This window comes from Xenopus tropicalis, chromosome 10 (assembly GCF_000004195.4).
Source record: "Xenopus tropicalis strain Nigerian chromosome 10, UCB_Xtro_10.0, whole genome shotgun sequence".
Classification (NCBI taxonomy): Eukaryota; Metazoa; Chordata; class Amphibia; order Anura; family Pipidae; genus Xenopus; species Xenopus tropicalis.
The window spans coordinates 14,765,938-14,771,308 of NC_030686.2; the positions used below are offsets into that span (position 1 = coordinate 14,765,938).

The 5,371-nt window shown below is 39.9% G+C and overlaps 2 non-coding genes across 2 annotated transcripts; one reads left to right on the plus strand and one right to left on the minus strand.

Moving 5' to 3' along the window:
* The first annotated feature begins 911 nt into the window (after positions 1–911).
* trnac-gca lies at positions 912–983 on the plus strand. Its single transcript has one exon. It is a non-coding gene; the product is annotated as a tRNA-Cys (tRNA).
* Positions 984–1,582: 599 nt separating this feature from the next.
* Positions 1,583–1,654, minus strand: trnac-gca. Its single transcript has one exon. It is a non-coding gene; the product is annotated as a tRNA-Cys (tRNA).
* Positions 1,655–5,371: the final 3,717 nt, after the last annotated feature.

Below are 5,371 nucleotides of genomic sequence, written 5' to 3' on the forward strand. Positions count from 1 at the left end.
TGAGTTTGTGATGCCCAATACCGCCGGTACTGTAAGAACTGCTGGCTGCTCCGGGTGTTCATTTGGTGAGGATGCTCTGATCTGGCTGGGGCAGACATACTAGGTCAATGCTTACAGAACTGTAGTTATTGCAGCGAATCAGAGGCAGCAGCTACAGGGCCACTAAGGATGCAGTGGTAAAGCTAAAAAAATGACCAGAGAAAATAGTCTAATACCCCAGGAAGCAATGCAGAGGAAAACCAGGGGGGGTCAACACTCACTTACAGAGGAAGGCCCGGCTGAGTCCAGAGAGTGGGGGCAGGACAGCGAGGCACAGGAGGGGCAGGTTACCCCCCCAAGCCAAAAGTCCCAAAACAGCTTAATGCATCCAAGAAGTGATAACCATGTAGGGAATCCGAGGGGGGCAAAATAGCACATGAGATTCAATGAAAGTATCGGTATGCACTTGGGGAAATAACATTATTAGGCTACTCTAATTATATTTAATTACAATATATAGTTTGGTCAGTTGCCTTTGGGACCGAACTGTAAAAGTTTTCCTTATAAACGGTGCTTAGTGATATCATCAGTTATAATTGGAGTTTAGTGATGTAAGAGATCAAGAGGTTCCTGGTTCAAATCCAGGTGCCCCCTTCTTTTCCTTATCTTGCACAAAATCTAAATCAAAATTACAAAGTAATAATCTAATAGAGTGAATTGTCTGTCATAAAAATGGCTTCGCTAAAGGTTCATAATATGGGGGTATAGCTCAGTGGTAGAGCATTTGACTGCAGGTCAAGAGGGTCCCTGGTTCAAATCTGGGTGCCCCCTTTTTTCCTTATCTTGCACAAAATCTAAATCAACCTTAAAAGTAATAATCTAATAGAGTGAATTGTCGTCATAAAAATGACTTCGCTAAAGGTTCAAAATGTGGGGGTATAGCTCAGTGGTAGAGCATTTGACTGCAGATCAAGAGGTCCCTGGTTTAAATCCGGGTGCCCCTTATGTTACGCCGAATATATAAATCAACTTTACAAAATAATAGTCTCATAGAGTGAATTGTCTGTCTTAAAAACGACCACTAAAGGGTCAGTATGTCAATATGTGGGGGTATATCTCGGTGGTAGAACATTTGACTGCAGGTCCCTTGTTTAAATCCGGGTGCCCCCTTCTCATCGTTATGTTGCACAAAATATATGGATTGATTCAGTTTTAAGGTATCATTGGCAAATACAATTCTAGCTCTGATACACTTTGTGTACTGTTTTCATAAAGATGAATTTTTATATCGATATTTAATGTTGTATTTAAACCAGAAAAATGCAAAAATCTGCTATTAAATTCTATAACCTCTACCGTAAAGCTTCTCTGGCTTACCTGTGTAAGTGTAAGGTGTGTAGAACTGAGTTTTATTGTCAAGTGAAAATGAATGTTGGTAAGTGTTTGGTGAGCTTTTTATTAGACAGCTGTCAGTGATGTCTCTCTACATACAGGCTTTGGGTCAGTTATTTTTATCCTTGTTAGTCTAATACATTGGTAGTGTGCAGCCATATTGCTTAGATATAAGGCTACATTCCATATTCATTTTGATATAACAGCAGGGAGGGGGCACCCAGATTTGAACCAGGGACCTCTTGATCTGCAGTCAAATGCTCTACCACTGAGCTATACCCCCTTGCACAAGAATACATTTATTAAGCCACACAGGTGTGTTGTGGAATACAAGTTGAAACCAAACAGTGTTAAAGTGACAGTAAGGCCCTATTTCCCCATTCTTACAGCATGTACTTATGGCTCAAGTTGGCTGCACGTGAGCTGGAAACATCACATTATTATGTATTGGCAGCAATGGGATGCAGTGGCTACAGGTGCATTGGGCCATGTCAGCCCTCAGGCCTGGGCAAGTAAAGCATAATGCTTAGTATTATGTTGGGAGATGCACCAAATGTCAATATTTTGTTCAGGGCTTCTGTGGGTTTTGTATAATCATATATAAACAACTCTGCATAAGGCATAAAAGAATATAAAGACGGGCTTCTCACTGATTGTCTCACTGCGCATGTAGTCAGATCTCTCTCTTTGATTTAATATACTGCAGGGCTTGTGGCGCTCCTGTGTTTCAACCAGAGCCCAGGATACTTGCATTAAGGGGTGAGTATATATAGCCATTTACTATATTGCCTATGAATGTGCCAGATGTGTTCATTTTTCCATTTTTTCTCCTGAGACCGGCTGCGGTTTTAGTCTGCTGCTGCCCTCCAGTAGGAACAGCGGCACAACAATTGCTCCTGTCTGGCTCTCACTGATCTTAATGTTATTAAATGGAAATCGCTCTGACTGTCACACACGGGGCAGTGACTCTATAGCACCAGACAAATGCTTCCTTTGCAACAGAAATCCCCTAACCCATAGTAGTTTTTTTTTTTTAAAGGTTTATTTTTGTTATTTTACAACAATAAAATAATAAATAAAACAAAATATAAGCAGGTTACATAAGTTGTGATGAGTTGTTGGTACATAGCATAGTTTCCCAGTTGCAGGAAGAATTTACCAATCTTTATTGTCGTGTATAGCCTATGTTGCCCCAATTCTGGTTACTCTTATGGGAACGTTTTAGACTGACTGGTCTAATGTCATCACAGCCCCATCCCCAAGTCAAGCCATAGTAGCTTAGTCAGTTTTCTTTGGACTCCATTTCACTAATGTCCCTTATGACTACAGAAGACAACCTATTACACAACCTATTACACAATCTATTACAAACTCTTTTTGGCCCTTGTTGCTGCTGAACAGCATTGCTTGCTATAGCTAGGTTTATTATCCACAAAGGCCTTCAGCAATGATCTCCTATATGTCATTCGACTGTAACCATATTGTTTAGCTATAATTTTGAAATATATATTTCTTTTAATATAATGTTAGAAAGGGGGCACACTGATTTGAACCAGGGATCACTCGAGCTGCAGGTAAATGCTCTATCACCAAGCTATACCCCCTTGCGCAGGTGTAAGATAGTTAAGCCACACAGGTGAGTTGTATAACATGAGCGGAAACCAAATATTGGGAGAGTGTAAAGCCTTGTTTGTCCATTTTTCAGTGTAAACATTCCCTTTGGTTTGCATGAAGTCAAATCTCACTCTTTTAATATGTTGCAGGGTTTGTGGCTCTCCTGCATTTCAACCAGAACCCATTTCAGGTACACAGAGGCTCACTAAGGCTAAGGTCACAGGAGGCAGCGTCTCTCTGCCTACATTTTCTCTGCATCCAGAGAGAAGTCTTAGAGAGAATTATTATAGTGACCATATTTACCCTGCCGGTATTTATAATAGGGATGTGCTGAATCCAGGATTCGTCCTTTTTCCACAGAGTTCGGTCCTGGCCAAACCAAATCCTAATTAGCATATGCTAATTAGGATTTGGAAGGGTTAATGTGACATTTAACCCTTCCAAATCCTGATTAGCATATGCTAATTAGGATTCAGGTTGGTATTTGGCTGAACCCCTTAACATGGATTCATTGAAAACAATGAGGGGATTAACTTTCCCTTAAAAGGTCTAAAACTGAAAACAATAAGGGGGATTAAGTTCCCCTTTGAAGATGAGTGTAACTGAAAACAATGAGGGGATTAACTTGTTGGGGATCACTGCCCTATGGTGAAGCTTGGGTTATAGCCACACATATTTCTTTTTTGTTGTAACTTGAATGTTGACTGTAAGGCCTTGTATGTACAGTATTTACTCATGACGCCGTTTGGCTGCACATAACATGGAAACATTTACATTTATATATTTATTACACCCTATTTATTCACTATTGTCAGACATGCAATGTAGAGGCTTCAGTCGGGCCTTATTAACACTCTGGCTTACTAAAGTGATATTTATTGGGGCTTTTTAAAGGGGAACTGTTGTGAAAATGAAAATGTCAAATCATCCATCCAAGATGTGTCAACCTTGTAGGAAACCTGGGAAGAAAATAGCATATGATTTAATCTTAATTAAAGTTTTGGGGTGCGTTTGCGTGCCTCCCAGAATGCCAGGGGTAAGTACAAAAATGTGCCCATGATGTAGCGTAGTGGTGTATGGGGTACAGACATTCATAGAATTACAGAGTGGGGAAGAGAACAATCATAGAATTACAGAGTGGGGAAGAGAACAATCATAGAATTACAGAGTGAGGAAGAGAACAATCAGAATTACAGAGTGGGGAAGAGAACAATCATAGAATTACAGAGTGGGGAAGAGAACAATCAGAATTACAGAGTGAGGAAGAGAACAATCATAGAATTACAGAGTGAGGAAGAGAACAATCATAGAATTACAGAGTGAGGAAGAGAACAATCATAGAATTACAGAGTGAGGAATAGAACAATCATAGAATTACAGAGTGGGGAAGAGAACAATCATAGAATTACAGAGTGGGGAAGAGAACAATCATAGAATTACAGAGTGGGGAAGAGAACAATCAGAATTACAGAGTGGGGAAGAGAACAATCATAGAATTACAGAGTGGGGAAGAGAACAATCAGAATTACAGAGTGAAGAAGAGAACAATCATAGAATTACAGAGTGGAGAAGAGAACAATCAGAATTACAGAGTGAAGAAGAGAACAATCATAGAATTACAGAGTGGGGAAGAGAACAATCAGAATTACAGAGTGGGGAAGAGAACAATCATAGAATTACAGAGTGGGGAAGAGAACAATCAGAATTACAGAATGAAGAAGAGAACAATCATAGAATTACAGAGTGGAGAAGAGAACAATCATAGAATTACAGAGTGGGGAAGAGAACAATCAGAATTGCAGAGTGAGGAAGAGAACAATCATAGAATTACAGAGTGGGGAAGAGAACAATCAGAATTACAGAGTGGGGAAGAGAACAATCATAGAATTACAGAGTGGAGAAGAGAACAATCAGAATTACAGAGTGGGGAAGAGAACAATCATAGAATTATAGAGCGGGGAAGAGAACAATCAGAATTACAGAGTGGGGAAGAGAACAATCATAGAATTACAGAGTGGGGAAGAAAAGGAGCATAGAATTTCACAGTGGGGAGGAGAAAAAGCATAAAATTTGAAAGTGAGGGAGACAACTATTAAATGGTAAGAGCACCACATTCTAAGCTGTTAACACCCTTTGCATGTTGGGAGGGGCACCCTGTATTGTAAAGTCTGGCTTGAAACTCCAGAAAGACAGTAATATCCTCTCCCATCTAAGAGTTTTGCTGCAGAATCCTGGGATCAGTGGAGTCTCTGTTGCCTCTTCTCCTACACTGTAACACTGAAATACAAAGTCTATGGAAAAATAAAGAAAAATATTGGTTAGTAATAAGGAAAACAAGTCACAACACAGTCAGAACAGACCAATGCTGTAATTTTCATAGCCTGTC